Here is a 19288-nt window from a genome sequence, read left to right on the forward strand (position 1 = left end):
AATTGGTAACTGGATGTTATTGGTTAATCAAGTGACTGCTATAGTATATGTGCTTACCTAGATGGATAGGTCATTATAAAGATGATGCAAAGTACTTAAAATGGTTTCTTCATGATAGCTTATGCTTTTCGCAAATAAGTTAGCTAGCCCACTAAAGAAAGCCTTGCATAATCCTTGGTGTCACTTTATTTCTGGTTTACGACGGGTAAGTCTGGCTGAGTACATTCGAGTACTCAGGGTTTATCCCACCTTGTTGCAGGTGATGTTCTCGACCTGTTGATGATGGTGGCTAACCACCGGTGGGCTCGGTGATTCTATACTTACTTCTCATCTATATGCTTTTGTCGGATGATGTCACTAAGCTAGCAATATATTTGGAACTTATATTAATGTAATCATTTGAAAGCTATGTTGTTTCCACTAAGCAGTTTTGAAACCCCAAACTTGTATTATTATTTGTTAACCCTTTTGTAATATTATTTCCGCTACAACCCGATGTATGTGATGTGTATTTGCTTAATCACGCGATCTTGGTTGTGATGTTGATTTACCGAGGTCTTTCGAGACACTCGGCGGACTACCGGGTTTATATGAGTGAAAGTATGGGTGTGTCAACGTGTTAGCGGGGACAACCGTACTTGATCTTGTATAAATTGGGCGGTTCTGTCACAGCTGGTATCAGAGCGAGATTAAGCATAATACTGTCAGGTACATAGTTTTAAAAGTTAAGTTTTGGTTTTAAAAGGTCTATTTTAACTAAAATTTTAGCTGCAGGTAAATTTGTCAAAACTTATTTGTAAAACTATGCTAGCGACATCTTCCTTTATGCCCAGTTAAGGACTATTAGGTGGCTATCTAAGTACTAACTTTAAGGGATGTACTTTATTGCAATTTTTCTTTCGTCGTCCATACGACGTGCTATTGTATGAATGTCATTCGCTTGAATGGTACTGTATGGATCAATTGCCTCTACGCCCAGGTAAGTGTGAGTTGTGAGAGTATGACCATCCAACTGTCGGTCTAGGGGAGAGTTAGCTGTGGTTACTGGAATATTTACATGTTACACACATGTATATATGAAGGTACTTAATTGTGGGTATATCTACCGGGTAGCTATGGATACCGAAGTATATATCTGGGGATGTATATATGGAAAGTATCTTAGTTTACTGCTTTCATTATGCGCTTATTTATCTCTTAGGGAATAGGTTGCAATGAATTTGCCTGCAGGTACGCTAACCACGAATGCGTAGATTGAATGTAGCTGACGACTAGCTATATATCGAGAGAGTACGTGTTATGCCACCGACATAGAACGTGATTGCCACCTTAGGCTGGCAATTTCGTGAGGACGAATAGGACGAGCATGCATCATGATTGTGCTTGTGCATAAATATGCTTCCCTTCCTTTGTTCTAAGTACTAAGTAACTTGTGGTCGATGTATTGCACTATCTTCCTTGTGTGGAGTTAAACAAGAATGCCGTGTTCCATGTTGTTTGAATAAGAAGTGCTTGAGAAAAGTGTGTGCTTAGCCTTGCCAGAAATAATTGTGGTTACATGCTTAACCTATAATGTCCTCTAGTTTAGCCAAGTGGTGGGTATGTATGCTTGTTATCTAATTAGTGCTATAGTTATCACCCCTTTTGTCCTCGGTAAGCATACGAGTGTTGAGGGGCGCTATCCTAGAACCACGTCCAAGTTTTGGCAATCTCATGGTTGTCATTTTCAATTAAGTTCTCTCTTAGGAGCCTAAGCCTGTACACGTGGTTGCTAGCCATTGAACGTTGTGCTATGAAGACTTTTATCCATGCCTTTGCTTGATTTTTGACCCAAGCTTAGCCCCCTTATTTGCTCGCGTGTTTTGTGGTTGTCCCGCTCATGTGTGGGAGGACATTACTCAAAAATCCTTGTTAGATCTGATGATCTGGTGTAACGCTAATCGCTATCTACCCTGCTTTGGAACCTTTTTCTCACAGATCATGTCGTTGCCTTATCAACTGAATCCTTAGTCAGTGCCTTGGCTCTGTCCCTTGAATCTTGTTTATTTTGTCTCCAACCTTCCCATGTCTCGGGATGTCTATCAGTTTTGGTCTCATGTTGCTACTCGATAAGACCAAATCTCATGTTAATCTTTATCTGGTAATCACTTGGGTGGACATAAGACGTACATGGAAATTCGGCAAGAAGTCCCCTGCTCAGTTGTCTTTGGCAATTAAGCTATGCTCTCTTGCGTTGTGTTTTGATCTTTGGATTCTCTGCTTGTTAACTCCTAACCTTGTGACTACCTTTGTTTGCTATCCCTCCTTCGCATAGTGTTTGCTCCTATGCAACCCAATTTGTGCCATGTGAGAATTCTTGTAGGTTATATGTTCAGTAATGGTGCCACGATTAGCGATCTATGGTGCCGCGACGAAACCGAGAGCCTCCTGTGGGTGCGCACACAAGGTTGTGCTGCTCGGCACGCGCTGGTATCGAGGTTTCTAGTCATGATCCATTATAGAACTACACCAATATGTTATTCTCACTTGAGCTCTTCCTTGGTTATCTCTCCTTATCATGTCAAGAGATCTATATGTCGAACTAGATGTAATAGGACTTCCTGCTGGAGTAGTCCAACGGTTAACCTTTGAAGAATAGGTCACTAACAAGAACATAAACAGACTGCAAGAGGGTAGACAAGTGACTCTGCTCGACGTGACTGTCCCTATAATGACGTCGATCATCTAGTGAGCAACTTATGTCATTTTCATTGGATCAGAAAGGTGCACCACACTTAAGGTTGAACAAGTTATCAGTCGGATGATAAATGGACCAGGAGATTATGTGCTGTAATAGGTCACCTAGTATATATGAGATTCCTGTCCAAGTTCTCAATCTTTAGGTGCATAAGGATCACGTAGACGAACCGACCTTCTTTGGTGTGACCCCTTTCTGCTGACTTCAATGGCGACCATCGGTAGGCTTCGACCAAAATTTTTATTATCAAGAGTGAAGATTTGGAACCTTTTTAGTGTTGAGGGACAACTGATTTGTTACCAGTAGGAAAGTTAGTCTTCAGTTAGGTAACAACTATTTGGTAACTATGAAGGCCAGATCTCACAGGACAATGTTGATCAAGGAAACAGCAAACCTAGCCCCACAATGCAAGTGCTACTTCTTCTCCAAATGTGCTATCAAGTCAATTCCATCTTGGACAATCACGTATATAGTGCAAGACGTGGTATCGGCTAGGTAGGAGCTAGCGAAAGCATGTCTCTAGTTTTTAGTCAGCATCTTTATGCCCCAAGGTGCCACTAACACATGTGCCTGGACTCTATTGGATGAAGTGCCGAAGGATATATAGGAAGGGTTCCTTATCAATGTAGAAATGCCCTACAGGTGGAATAATGTTTTGTGCCCTGTGAAAACAGCCACAAGTCCAATGCTTGTGCATCGTCAAGTTGATATCTAGATCAACAACGGAAATTGTTACCTAAGAAGCATGGTAGGAAGACTATAGCCTCCATCCTTGGCTAGAGAAAAGCTGCTGCTACTATGAGAAAGATTAGAGAGTGCCAAACACACACCTCAATATGTGGAGCAAAGAAAAGGGAGGACACGAAATCTATTTAGATTTTGTGGCACTAAACCGGTTATCTTCAACCGGTGATTAGTGACTCAAACGAAGTTGGATTGACCCCAAACTTGGTGATCTCATTCCTTGCTTAGGACCCTTCAATGTCTTAAGTTGGTTTGAGTATTGGTTGAGTAAAACATCGGATTTAAGAGATATCTTGTCGGCTCGGTTTGCTGCCATTTCAGAACACAACAGTTTTGGTAGATGAATTGTTTGGATGGTCAAATGGTGTCCATTTGAGTTGATTTTGGTGAGTAGTTAGAAGACCCATGGATCTACCCGCCCACCAAATTTTGTGCATATGGGAGCCGTAGTTTGTGAGATATGAATAGAAAATAAAAGGGTACAGAATCTACAATTTCGCTGTAACTGCTATCATCCCTTGCATTAGACGGTTGTGTTTGTAATTCATGCCAAGGAATTACAACTTGTAGGTATATTGCTGATTAGACAACCCTCCATACCTTTGAGAAGACTAATTGCACCCCTATGTGCCTTGCTTTTGCCCTCTTAGATCAGCAATGCGTGAGCAGTCAAGGTGTTCTAGAAGTCAAATTGTGCCGTGCAATTCGAATGTAATTGGAAAGGTGTCAAACCATAGATTTTTAGATTATGGTTTTTGAGATATTGATTGGCCAAAGAATGGAAGCCTCGACGTCTAATATAGTTTAAGAAAGCTGGTTTTGCTACAATGCAAGTCAACCAACTTGCTGTGCAACTGCACCACGAAGGCAAATTTTACTTAACCTACTTGGTAGTGAACTAGTCCCTAGTTTTGTGATTACTTGCAACTTGTGTTGTCCTCCAAGCCTCGCTAACATCCTTCTACGTCAATGGTTCTCCAATGCTGACATGCCTTTGGTACCTTATATGTGTTTTTACCCAAGAGGTTGCATCAAATTCCACCCAGATCCCTGTTGCAACCTGGATCCAAAGGCTCCCTAAGGAATGATCATCGAGAACGACAGAGTCAGCTATTACGTTTACCACTCACTCAGTAGACTCAGACCATACAATATTGTTATCAGAGAAAGAGAACTGCACACATGGAACCATTGCAACGAGTATCCTTCAGAAGATTATCATCTAGTGCAAAGTCCATATGGTCTGTGCTATATCCACTTGGGAAGTAGATGTTGCAAGTATTTAGTCTACGTTTGTATCGCTCTTCGTACATCGAGGACGAAGTACGTAGGACATTGCTATCTTGGATTCCTCCTAAAGTAACCATACTTCATGAAGGCCAACAAAGGAAATTCTTCAGACAAAACTTACTACAAAGGACAAGTATTAGAAAGTGTCTTGACCAAATTAGCCTCTCTGATGCTCTGAAGTTAAGTAGCCTAAAGCTATCGCTGATATTGGAAACTGGTAGCATGTCTCTCTTCCATAAAAATCTTTCGTCCTGAATCTCAGGACGCGATTCTTTTAAGGGGTGAGGGCTGTAACACCCCAGGTGTTTGCCACCAGTTAAGCAATGGGTTTGAGCTAAAACATGGTATATTAAGTGATGATGAAGATGTCAAGGTCAAACCTATAGAAACAAGCCCCAACCTAAACTTGGATATTGCACCTTTTGCTCGTCTATAGACCCCTTTTCAAGATATATGCTTGGCTAGTGTTATTGGAATATCTCCATGTGTCTCACATCAATACCCATCTATATTGATCCATGGAAAAGTTTCGTGAAGTTTGGAATCAAAAAGTCACATGAAATGATAAGTTATATCCCTATTGGAATGACTTTGCTAAGTGCTTGAATTGCACTATTAAGTGAATGAGAACATGAGATGTCAACCAAACCTTGCAACCTTGCCAAAATGACTCTAGATGAACTCTACAACAAAAGTCATGAAAGGTTCATGTTGGGCAAATGCCAAGAAAATGCTCCAATGGATCAAAAAGGATAATTTAAGCTTCATCGTGATCCTACTTTGGTCAAAGTAGAATAGCAGGTTCTATACCAGTTTGAGGTTGGACCTTAAATGAAAGTTGTAGTCCATATCATGTAGAACAAACTTTGTTTTTGGACTAAGAGCTAGATCATCTTGGAAGCAAGTCAAATCGAGGTCACAAGATCAAATTTGCTGCTGATTTCAGCACTTAGAAATATTCTAAGTCTAGAATTTCGCTAAGCAACGACGTTGGCATTCCGCGTTCTCCGAAATTCGTTAAGCAACTTGAGTTGGTCCAAAAATAAAAGTTGAAGGTTATATTATGGAGAAGAGCCTGCAAAAAGTTGCACTGAGTTTGACCAAGTTTTGACCTCTAAAGGTGAGTTCCCGTGACCGTTATCAACATGTTGACACTGTCATTTTGAGGCTTAATTACCCGCTGTTACAGAGCTCAAATGATCAGGCACCTTAAATGAGAAACGTAGAGTAGGCTGAGGTGAGCAAACTTCATTTTTGGCCCATTGTCTGATTCGGCCCGGATGCGGCCCAAATCTGCTCCCACCTTGCCCACCGCGACGCTCACCACGTGTTTGACGCTTTGTCGACGTGGTCGTCGTGCATGGACGCCGCGCACCCCCGCCGCTGCCGCGTGCCAGGCCTCGCTGTCGCACCCCTGCTGCTTCAACCGAGCGCCTTAGCTGCCCCAGTCCCCATTCTCCTCTCCACTCTCCCTCCCTGGCATTTTTCCTTCGCGCTCACGCACGCCAGAGCACGGTCGCCATGGGCGCCGCCGCTGTGCTCGCCGCCGCAGCCGTTCTCGCCACTCCTAGCTTTTTCACTCCCCACGAGCATCACCCTCAACTTCGCCGCCATCTCCTTCACGCCGTGCTCATGCTCGCCGTCGCAACCCGCCACCCTAGCCGTGGAAGCTCCAGCCGCCGCCGCCACAGCCGGCGCCCACGCGTGGCCAAGCCGCCGTGGGCCACCTTGGGCTAAGCCGAGCAGCCCCGCGGGTGCGCAAGGGCCCCCTGTTGCTCCCCCACTACTCGTCGCCATCAATTGCCGCCTCTCCGGCCGGATTCCGCGAGCCCCGACGACCTCCCTGTTCAAAATCCCGTCAGGGACCTCCTACAAAAATTCGACGAAAGTCAGGGTTCTAACTGCGAAGTCAGTGACTCAGATGAATAGTGCCATAAGGACTGGTTTGTAATTATTTTGCAGGAATTTTGGAAATTCATAGTAAATCGTAGAAAATTCGTAAAATAGTAAATGAGGACTTTTTGGAATCCTTGTGAAATTATCTATGCAGTGGATCTATAATATGGCATGTTTTAGTTTAAATATTTTGCAGTAAAAATAGATTTGTGCAGTAAGGTTGTAATGTTAGTTGAATTTGTTATTTTTCATAACTGTAGATCTAGGGCTTCAAATGAAGTGAAATTTTTGTGGCATGCTACTCATGTGATAGTTGATGTGTGGTAAAAATTTCATGAGTATTGGATGAAGTATGAGTGAGTTATTGGTTTATCTTGCTCTCACATGAATTCTTGCTTTAGCAACTTGTCTTTTTCATAGAGGTTGCTATACATATCTAAATGGAGTGAAATTTGTACAGTAGACTATTGAGAGGATATGTGAGCTACTGTAATTTTTGTAGAAGTTATTATGCACTTTTGGTATATGTTCATTAAGTCACCTTGTTATCTAAAATAAATTAACAAATGCATTAAAAGAATTTATTTGGTCATGGACACTAGGTTTTCTGGTGTTCTTTAGTTATGTGTGACATGTTGGTAAAGTTGGTTTTGCCCAATTATGTATTTGCAACATAAGTTAATAATTATTTTCTTGCCGATGTGGTTTATGGACAGATCTGGGAACTTAGCAAAGTTCTTCATGATAATGTGCTTTGTTGTGAAACTTGTTTATACAAAAGTTGTAGATAATTCATGTATCTAGCTTCTATTAAAATTTAGTGTCATTTGGCCAAGTAGTTTAAGAGTTACAGCTGTTTAAAGTTGGGTTTCAGAAATGACTGTTTTCTATCAATTGTGGACCAGTTTCTGTAAATGGATATATTTGACTTAGTTAACTTGAGAATCATGCTAAGATAATTAAAGATGAATTGTAGAAAATTTCATAAGCTTTCCATAATGTCTTCTTGCAAGTCATTTGGATTTGTGTAACTCCAGTTATAGCTAAATCTTGTAGCTGCTGTTTGCATGTCTAGAAATTGGCAGATTCCAATTATAGTGTTTGCTTGTATATTATTAAGTGTGACTTATGCCTTGAATGATGATTGAGTTAGAGCACTTGAGATCTTGGGAAACTTGTGTCATGCTTGGTGTTGTCGTCTTCTTTGCCATCTTAACATAATAGATTGTGTGATGTTTAAGTTAAGCATCGCAAAGTACTTAAGTGTGTTAGTATAAACTATGCTTGTCTTGCTTGCTATTTTGTGATGTGTCTCAGGGTACTATTCTTCATATTTATGCACTTGCATATTGCATCTCATCTAGGTACGCTAGATGAACCACGTGAAGGACGTGATGTTGGAGCCAAACCCGAAGACGGTGTTTTATGAATCTGTCCCGAAGATGGAAGGACTAAGCGAGTGCTAGGACCTGAGATGTCACCAGGATGGTGCAAGCTAACTGAACTGACTGTGGTGGATCCCAGGCAAGCCCCGAAGCATTATAAGTCTCCTAATTTATAAAAGCAATTCTTTCTATATATGAGTTATATATTGTTGCATTAAGTTGTAGGAGTTGATTGAAACCGTTGATGCATTTATTACTATCCTTGCCTACCTTATTACCTTTTTACCCTGTTAGGTCAGGATCGAATAACTGCTTAGCCTTGCTTAGACCGGTAGTGATCGGTGATATCCGGTCACCTACATTTATAGGTGGTTACTGGAAGAATTTAGCTATGGAAAGAATGATATCCTGGAATTAACCATGTGTGATGGATAATTGGAGACTGGACGGAAAAAGTTGGAGGCAACCAGACAGGGTTCTGGGGTGCTGTTAGTTTCCGTCTGTGTCGATTAAGGACCGACCGTTGTTGGGCCTCGAGTCATGTTGAACGCATGCCTTACATTTAGCTGGCCGGATAAAGTACCTTCCGACCGCGAAGCTGGGAGATTTTTCGGGCCGAGTAGATTGCCCGCAACGCACTGTGCCGGAGCAGGTGTGGTAGGACACGGGGGCGAGATGATAAGACCAAAGTGCAGTCGGTCGGCCCTCGGGTACATGTGGTTCCTGACAAACTCGAGATTCCTGGAAAGTTGACTCGGTGATCAATATCTCACTTTAGCGGGTGAGTGAGGTTTGTGTAAGGAATAAATCACCAGCTGGTTAGGAATCAAATCGAATCGCCATCGCTCTTGGATAGTGAGCACTTGACTCGAGTTACTTCATCGTAGTAATTATTATGGAACAATGATGGTTATCTGGATGGTATGGGATATGCTAAATCTAAATTGGTAATGGATGTTATTGGTTAATCAAGTGACTGCTATAGTACAGGTGCTTACCTAGATGGATAGGTCATAATAAAGATGATGCAAAGTACTTAAAATGGTTTCTTCATGATAGCTTATGCTTTTTGCAAATAAGTCAGCTAGCCCACTAAAGAAAGCCTTGCATAATCCTTAGTGTCACTTTATTTCTGGTTTACGACGGGTAAGTCTGGCTGAGTACATTCGAGTACTCAGGGTTTATCCCACCTTGTTGCAGGTGATGTTCTCGACCTGTTGATGATGGTGGCTAACCACCGGTGGGCTCGGTGATTCTATACTTACTTCTCATCTATATGCTTTTGTCGGATGATGTCACTAAGCTAGCAATATATTTGGAACTTATATTAATGTAATCATTTGAAAGCTATGTTGTTTCCACTAAGCAGTTTTGAAACCCCAAACTTGTACTATTATTTGTTAACCCTTTTGTAATATTATTTCCGCTACAACCCGATGTATGTGATGTGTATTTGCTTAATCGCGCGATCTTGGTTGTGATGTTGATTTACCGAGGTCTTTCGAGACACTCGGCGGACTACTGGGTTTATATGAGTGAAAGTATGGGTGTGTCAACGTGTTAGCGGGGACAACCGTACTTGATCTTGTATAAATTGGGCGGTTCTATCACAGTGGTAGCGTTCGGTCAGTAGATCTCGTGCGGCTTTAGGACTCTTTATCCGTTTCCTTTCTTGTCGCGTCGGGGGATCTATTTAATCACGCAGCCATACCGGTTCCTTGACCTATTCCGCCATCGACGCCATAGCCGCCGCCAGCCAGTGCGCCCGTAGCCACCGTCTCCAGTCGCGCTAGCTCGCCGCGTCGATGCTTCCGTGGCTCCACGCGCCACCCGTGCCGAGCACCTCGCACCGCCGCGCCCGTGCGTCCACGTCGTCTCTAGCCGCCCGCACGCGCCGCTGTCTGCTCCCACGTCCTCAGCACCTCCCCGTGCCGCGCTAGCCCTAGCGCCACGTTGTTCTCGAGCGCCACCGAGCCACCGTGCAGAGCTCCACCGTCGTCCACTTCTCGCGCGCCTGCCGTGCTCCCTTGCCGCTGAGTCACTACAGTCCATGTCCAGCGTTAGTAAGGCCCTGCTTGTGCCCTAGCAATCCAAATTTCCATCTTGCCGTGACTTAGCAATTCGTCACAGCATTGACTTCAATTGCATCTAGGGCTGTCAATTCATCGATTCATCATGAACCCTAACCCTAGCCGGTTCCGAAGGTTCCCCGCGTGATGTCTCTTCTTTTCTCGGATCGTCGGTTCATCAGGTAGCAAGCCAGTCATTTCTATTTTGCATCTAAATTGCTTGCTCTAATAGGGTTTCGCATCTATTAGATATATCGTTTTTACTCGTATATCCATCTATTCCATCATGTAGTGAGTTAGTGTTGTTGAGGTGACAGGTGCAGTTGTCAGTTAACTCGGAGCCAAGCTCGCGAGTACGGACCGAGGCCAAGCCTTGAAAGTGTCAGTGGACAGTTGGTCTTGTCAGCGACAGTTTTTCTCTTGTCAGATCAGATGGCTTGCACCAAGAACGTTGGTGGTGGTCCAGGAGATGATGATCGGAGGCCCCCGCCTCGCTTGTCCGCGGGAACCAAAGGCAAGGCGACAAAGCAGGTTACATCAAAGAAGCGCAAGTATCCTGATGCAGAGACAGCGAGAGCAGCAGCAGTCGCTGAGGCCGCAGAGCGTGCCGAGAGAGGAGGTGCTCACAGTGGTGTTGTCATTGTAGATCAGCAACTTACACCAGCACAAAGGGCAGCAGTTGAGGAGGCTGAGCGTCTTTGTGGTGGTCCACCTAGGACTGTCATGATGGCAGGACGTTGTCTGGCTATTGAGGAGCCTCAGCCTCAGGGGGAGTCCCAGCAGGAGCCACAGCAGCAGACCCCACCAGCAGAGCTTCAGCTAGCTTAGGAGACTCAGGAGGGCCAACAGGCCGAGGAGGCCGAGGAGACCGAGTAGGCACCCCAGCTATGCCGCTCTGGTCGTACCCGTGTTCTAGTCTCACCGAGGCCACCGACACAGCGGAGGGGATCGCGTCCACCGCCTAGACCACAGGGTCCGCCTCCAGTGGTATATCTTGACTTGAGGGCCGCCACGGCTAGGCAAGTTTGGCAGCTGAGATTTGTAGAGTTTGAGGTGTGGTTTCCTCCGAGGAGGGATGAGAGAGCAGTAGAGGGTTTCTACACACCATTGCAGGAGGATTTCTACAATGCTTATCTCAACAGTAGGACAGTGTTCAGATCTCAGAGAGTCTGCAGTATTGAGGCTATTGTGGCAGCAGTCGGAGAGCATATCCGCCCTTACTTATCATATTTATCGGGGCTGACAGATCTAATTGGCCGGACAGGATTGTATGTACCATCTTGGGTTCAGCAGTTCTATGCTTCGCTCTACGTTGACCCGCAGCATAACTTCATACACTTTGCATTCAGAGGCAGAGACTACAGGGTGATGAGTTTTAGGGCCAGGGAGATATTGAGGCTACAGGAGCAGCCTGTCAGATTACATGAGGTATGTTATGGATAGCAAGAGCCTCCCAGGCGTCCTCATGGAGGTATGGTGCCCCCCTACAGATCTTATGCGCCATTGCTTTAAGGAGCCCTTTGGTGAGGGGTCGAGGAGAAACCCTAGTCACCTTACTCCTACAGCTCGTGTGCTAGAGGCTATCATCAGAAGGACACTACTTCCTAGGTTGGGATATAGAGAGGGTCTAACTCATCTACAGCTCTGGCTCCTCAATGCCCTGATGCAGCAGACCATGTTCGACATTTGGGACCTCCTTCTATCAGAGATGGAGGATACTATAGCTGAGGGCTTCAAGGGTCACAGACAGCTTCCATATGCACATTAGATCACTTTTCTGATGCTTAAGGCTGTGTAGGTTAGGACCCCTGAGATGGTTGCAGAGTACAAAGGTGCCACCACTGAGTTTCCAGCTTATAACATGGCACAGAGGATCAGGCATAGCACACCACAGGCTCCCACTCAGCCTCGCCATCGTCCAGATGTACCTAAGTCTACAGCTTAGCAGGACGAGATTATTAGAGGCATAGTCGCTACTGAGGAGGAGCAGCTTGAGGCTCAGGAGGAGAGGACCGAGTCTAGTGACAGTTCGGATGACGACTACCGGCCCATCCTTCAGATGCCTCCATGCAGACACGATGCAGAGGCCGGTAGTTCTAGCTCCGCTCCACCTGCACCGCAGACGGACCCTGCTTTGATTGCTATTTTTGAGCGGATGCAGCAGGATCAGGCACGACAGGCTCAGGAGACCGCTGCAAACTTTGCATAGTTTCAGGCTCATCAGGATGAGTTTCAGCGACAGCAGCAGATCCTCCAGCAGCAGCAGATGCATCAGCAGCAGTTACTCATGCAGCAGCAGCTTATGGGATTTATGCAGCATGTGTAACAGCACTTGGGGCTCCACTGCCACAGCCTTCACCCTAGCTTGCTCCGCCTGCCACCACTTCGACGACTCCAGCAGTATAGCCCAGTGGGCTTTAGAGTCAGGGACAACCTCTAGCTCTGTTTGCCTCTCCCACAGTATAGGTGTCCCAGTGGTTATCCTCGCCAGTGGTAGCCCCGCAGTTCACACCATATCATACGGGCTTCTCACCGGATCAGTCATCCTCGCTATTTGTGCCTAACACGTCAGTCTTCAGGAGTCTTGGAGCATCTTTCAGCGAGTTGACAGGCATGCCTACACCGCCACATATACATACCGCCGGTCCTTCTACATCAGCCCCTATCGCCGTGACTACTCAAAGGCTCCCTTCGTCTATCGCTTCTTCAGATCCTACGACAGACGTACCAGCAGCATTACAGGCCGCACCTGCCCCAGCTCAGACCCAGACCGCTTCAGAGACACTTCCAGCCATAAAGGGTCAGTCAGTACAGAGCTCAGGGTCAGATGATGATGGCGCCCAGTTTCATCTTGCTCATCGTACCTCAGTGCCCGGCTCGTCCGCTGTAGCCCCGCCGACCGACCCTTAGGTTTTGGTGTTTGACGCCAAAGGGGGAGAGGGTTCGAGTATGTTGACTCAGGGGGGCGACATTTAGGGAGAGCTAGTTATCTATTATTAGCTTTTTATCTATTACATTTGAAGTTTCTATGTGTGTGATACATTATGCATCCATGTTTACTATTATATCTATATGACAGTGATATCTACGTGATTGTGATATATGACATGTGTGCTCTATCTATGTGACAGTGATATCTACGTGATTGTGATATATGATATGTGTGCTCTCTACTTTGAATTATTTATGTCATATCATTTGTGTTATGCTTATTTACCTTTGCTTTCGTGTTTATACTCCGATGCAAATGAGCTTTATTACTTGTACTCATGCTTATTTCATATCTTTTGAGTACATCGTGTTGGCTTGGGTCATATAAGCTTGCCTAACTCTTTTGTTCGTATTGACAAAAGCTTATATGAATCAAGCATAACAAAAACCTCACTCTTTCACATACTCAAGGTGGTATTGTCATCAATCACCAAAAAGGGGGAGATTGAAAGCATCTAGGCCCCTTGTTGGGTTTCAATGATTAATGACAATACACGATTACTATGACTAACGTGTGTTTTGCAGAGGCAATTAAGTTAGGTCATGGTAATGGAGATCGATTGGGCAATCGAGGTGGTTATGCCTCTACAATGAAAATCATTTCGATTTTCAAAGAATGGACGACAAGGTTAAGGGCGACTAGTTCTAAGTGTCGATTGGAGTTGGAGAGACACTTAGAGTAGTTTAGGACTTTGTTTTTCCTTTGGGCGTACTATTAAGGGGGGTATGGACGGGTAGTTTGACCTAGGTGAGTCTAGTGAGTTAGGTGTGGTGCACACTTGTTAAAACTAGCACTAGGTAGCTCCACAACAGCCCTATGATCCTATGGAGCAAACTTCATTCACATATGTTCGAGAGTTGGAAGTGAATGGAGGGTCAAATGTTGACCGGGCGCTGGCTCCGGTGCGACCGAACGCTGGCCGCAGGGTCCGATCAGTACATTTGATCAAGGAGATTGTGTTCGGTGCGACTGGACGCTGGAGTGGTCAAGTGACTGGACGCTGAGAGGCAGTGTCCGGTTGACTCCAGTAAGGTTCCAGAGAAAGAAATCTACGACCAGATGTGTCTAGTCAATACTGACCGGACCCTGAGGATCCAGCATCCGGTCGAGTACAGTAAGCATCCAGTGAGAGTTTAATGCGATCGGACGCGCCCGGTCAGTGGTGATCGGACCCTGCCAGTGTCTGGTCAACACTTAAACACTGGTGTGCGGGTTGAACTGACCGAAGCGTCCGGTCAGCATGATCGGAGCGTCCGGTCACCCCGCAGAAGCTCATAACGGTTTGTTTTTCAGGCTGCCTTATAAATAGAAGCTTCACTCGTGTGTGGAGTAACTTTTGCTCATTCCAACAGCTGAGAAACACGTTTGTGAGTGCCAAGAAGAGCAAGATCCTAGTGAGGTGATTGAGATTCGTAAATCCAAGAGAGTAGCCTCATTAGTGAATCAAGATTAGCAAAGTGTGCATCCACCGTTCTCATTAGGCTTCGCGTGGTTAAGTGAGAGTTCGTGCTTGTTACTCTTGGTGATCGCCATCACCTAGACGGCTTGGTGGTGATTGGGAGCTTGGTGATCACCCGGCGGAGCTTGTGGGTGACCCAACTCAAGTTGTGAACGGTTTTGGGTGATTCGCCGCGACGGAGTGTCGAAGAATCAACCCGTAGAGAGCACTTGATCCTTGCGCGGATCAAGGGAGAGCTACACTCTTGCGCAGGTGCTCCAACGAGGACTAGTGGGGAGTGACGACTCTCCGATACTTCGGCAAAACATCGCCGCGTTCCTCTCTCTCTATTTACTTTGAGCATTTACTTTGAGCAATTCAATACTTGTCTTTACATTCATAGAATTGCAATGCTAGAGTAAGTTTGGAACATAGGTTGCAAGTCTGTTGTGCGTTAGATTAATAGAAACACTTTTCTAGGCACAAGGGGTTAATTGGGCTAACCGTAGGATTTAATTATTGCAAGAAAATTTAGAATTAGCCCAATTCACCCCTCTCTTGGGCATCTTGATGCTTTCAGAGGTGACGGAGATGACATTTAGAGACTGCTTGACTCGGCATGTTGAACAGGTAAGAAAAAATTATATATAAACAAAATAAAGATAAATCTGAGTCTATGACACATTTTCTTGTGTGCTCTATTTCAAGATGTGTCTGCATTACTTTTCAGAAGTCATATATGATATATTGAATAAATTCGTTGCTGATGTTGAATACAATCACGTCATATTGGTTATTGCTTTTTTTTCCTATTGCAAAGCTGCATAACGTCTGGAGTGCTAATAAATTAGGCCATCAAACATTCTATTTCAATCATCTGTTTATTTTTTTATTATTCCCCAGGTCGACTATGAAATGGCACTGGGCTATGCCATGCAGAGTGGAGTAAGCCAGGAGCCCCGAGAAGCAATATATTTGAACTCACTTGAAGGATCTTACAAGTTTGTCAACTTACAGAGTCTAGTCTTCGTGTTCAGATTTGTTCCTTGAGAGGGAAACTTACACGTCCACCGCTCTCAGGACCATCAATACCAAATTCCCATAGTTCTTAGGATGGAAACTGGCCATCAATTGTATTGATATTGTACCTCTTGAACTTTATGCTTAAGCTGTTTTGACTGAGCTGTTCATGTAGCGTAGGCATTAGTGCATTACAAGTTGCTAAGTAGCTTGAACCTAGGATGCCTCTGTATGTTGCATTTATGGAGGAAATAATATTAATTACATGTAATTCAAACTAGTGCATTGGGTTCAAAAGTTCAGTGCTCCATTCTTCAAAATTGTTGACTTGTGGTGCTCAGAAGTCAGAACTTGAGACAGTTATAATTCAGAAGGAGCGAAAATATAGAAGTTAATGTATAGGTCTTTTTTTTAAATAAACATCACATTTTTTTTGTGCTTTTAATGTATTTTTATTTTTATGCCAACCAATTTGCATGATCCTTGTTACTGCTATTGCCATATTCTGATCCTTAACTAATTGGCCACTTCTTTATTTCTTTTTTTTTCCTTTGATAATTATGTTCTGTCCACCATGACATCTCTCCTCACCTAGTGAACTAGCTCGTCCTCAACCTGCAATGTTGGATAGAGATTTGATGAATGTTGCATCCAACATTGAATTTTATGTATCCAGTTGATTTGCCCATTTGATTAGTAATCGGAGGGTGCCTCTATATGGTCGAACCCATAGTATCTTTTTTTCTGGATGTGGTAATGCATGCCCTTCGTGGATGATTGGTACTGGTGGCCGTTGTTTAGCTATTGTCCATGGAATTGCTTGGGTAGACTTATACAACAACAACAACAAAGCTTTTAAGTCCCAAATAAGTTAGGGTATGCTAGAGTTGAAACCCAGCAGAAGTAATCAAGGTTGAGGCACGTGAATAGCTGTTTTCCAAGCACTCCTATCTAAGGCTAAGTCTTTTGATATATTTCATCCTTTCAAGTCTCCTTTTATTGCCTCTATCCAAGTCAACTTCGGTCTTCCTCTGCCTCTCTTCACGTTACTATCCCGGCTTAGGATTTCACTACACACAGGTGCCTCTGGAGGTCTTCGTAGGACATGTCCAAACCATCTCAACCGGTGTTGGGCAAGTTTTTCTTCAATTGGTGCTACCCCTAATCTATCACGTATATCATCGTTCCAAACTCGATCCCTTCTTGTATGACCGCCAATCCAACGCAACATACGTATTTCCGCGACACTTATCTGTTGAACATGTCGTCTTTTTGTAGGCCAATATTCTGTACCATACAACATAGCAGGTCTAATCGTCGTTCTAAAAAACTTACCTTTTAGCTTCTATGTTACCCTTTTGTCACATAGGACACCAGATGCTTGGCGCCACTTCATCCACCTGCTTTGATTCTATGGCTAACATCTTTATCAATATCCCCGTCTCTCTGTAGTATTGATCCTAAATATCGAAATGTATCCTTCTTAGGCACTACTTGACCTTCCAAAGTAATATCTTCCTCCTTCCGAGTAGTAGTGCCGAAGTCACATCTCATATACTCAGTTTTAGTTCTACTGAGTCTAAAACCTTTGGACTCCAACGTTGCCCGCCATAACTTCAGTTTCTGATTCACTCCTATCCGGCTTTCATCAAGTAACACTATATCGTCCACGAAAGGCATACACCAAGGGATGTCCCCTTGTATGTCCCTTGTGACCTCATCCATCACTAAGGCAAACAGATAAGGGCTCAAAGCTGACCCTTGATGTAGTCATATCCTAATCGGGAAGTCATCCGTATCTCCATCACTTGTTCGAACACTAGTCACAACATTGTTGTACATGTCCTTAATGAGCCCGACGTACTTCGTTGGGACTTTATGTTTGTCTAAAGCCCACCATATAACATTCCTTGGTATTTTATCATAAGCCTTCTTCAAGTCAATAAAAACCATGTGTAGGTCCTTCTTCTTCCTATACCGCTCCATAACTTGTCTTATTAAGAAAATGGCTTCCATGGTTGACCTTCTGGGCATGAAACCAAATTGGTTCATAAAGGCACGTGTTATTGCTCTCAAGCGATGCTCGATAACTCTCTCCCATAGCTTCATAGTATGGCTCATCAACTTAATTCCTCGGTAATTAGTACAACTTTGAATATCACCTTTATTCTTGTAGATCAGTACCAATATACTTCTTCATTCGCCAGGCATCTTGTTCAATCGAAAAATATGGTTGAACAGTTTGGTTAGCCATACTATAGCTATGTCCTCGAGACATATCCACACCTCGATTGGGATACCATCTGGTCCTATCGCCTTACAACCTTTCATCCTTTTCAACGTCTCTCTGACCTCAGATTCTTGGATTCTCCGCAAAGTGCCTATTGGTGTCATCAAAAGAGTCATCCAACTAAAAGGTTGTGTCCGTATTTTCATCATTGAATAATTTGTCAAAATACTCTTGCCATCGATGTCGGATCTCATCCTCCTTCACCAAGAGATGCTCCCTTTCATCCTTAATGTACTTAACTTGGTTGAAGTCCCTTGTCTTTCTCTCACGAACCCTAGCCATCCTATAAATGTCCTTCTCTCCTTCCTTCGTACTCAAATGTTGGTAAAGATCCTCGTACGCTCTACCTTTTGCCACACTTATAGCTCGCTTTGTAGTCTTCTTTACCACCTTGTATTTCTCTATGTTGTCCACACTCCTATTATGGTACAAGCGTCTATAACATTATTTCTTCTCCTTAATAGCCCTTTGGACTTCCTCGTTTCACCATCAAGTATCTTTAGGCTCGCCTCTACTTCCTTTGGTTACTCCACACACCTCTGAGGCCACCTTCCGAATGTTGGTTGCCATCTTCTCCTACATGTTGTTTATATCATCTTCTTTCTTCCAAGAGCCCTCTTTGATAACCCTTTTCCTGAATACCTCTGACGTCTCCCCTTTCAGTTTCCACCACTTTGTTGTTTTAATCTTAGCTTGTTTATCCCTATTGATGAGGACATCGCCACGCTGGACACATCGACGCCATGGTCTTCCCCAAGTTGCAATTCGTTTCCAACTCAGCTGCCACGTCGTCCTCGGATTCAGCAGACACGTCGTCACTGTTTCGGTCATAACTTCCTCATACGACATCGAAACGGGCCGTTCTTGGATGCGTTGGAAAGGGGACGACGACGCCGTCGTTTTGGATCTGGTCCCAGCTCCAGAAGGTCCGTGGATCATTCTGTGTGACCACGGCAAGGTGCTGCGTCACCTATTTGGGCCAACTTGGCCATGTATCGTGTCGGGCCTTAAGCCCAAGTTGTGGGCGCCCAACCCCTGGCCGTCCCCAACCCTAGGTCGAGTCTTAGACTATAAACACAGCCGCCGCCGCTGCTACACAATTGGGTTTTGTTTAGAGTTTAGTTTTCCATCGAGAAACTGAATCGTTCATTGTAACTGTGGTGACAAATCCTTTTGCAGTGATCCAGGGCCCCCGTTCTTGATCTCCTCCACTGTGTCGATTAGTCCTTTGGAACCGAGTTCTTGAACCCTCTATTGATATTCGCGTCATTCATATTTGCAATTTCAGATTGCGTGTTTTACCTTCTTGCTTGTGCTCTTCGATTCGCTTGCAGGAAAAGCCTTCTTGGCGAGGTCAATCAAGTTGTGCTTGGTTGATAACCAACGGAGCAGTGGTGTAACGGTTGCAGGGTTCGAATCATGTCTGA

General features: G+C 44.3%; 1 pseudogene; it reads left to right on the forward strand.

Moving 5' to 3' along the window:
* The window catches only part of LOC136545968 (DNA topoisomerase 6 subunit B-like), a 33013-nt pseudogene extending 17836 nt beyond the window's left edge, over positions 1-15177 (forward strand).
* Positions 15178-19288: the final 4111 nt, after the last annotated feature.

The sequence above is a fragment of the Miscanthus floridulus genome, chromosome 3 (genome assembly GCF_019320115.1).
Source record: "Miscanthus floridulus cultivar M001 chromosome 3, ASM1932011v1, whole genome shotgun sequence".
NCBI classification, from domain to species: Eukaryota; Viridiplantae; Streptophyta; class Magnoliopsida; order Poales; family Poaceae; genus Miscanthus; species Miscanthus floridulus.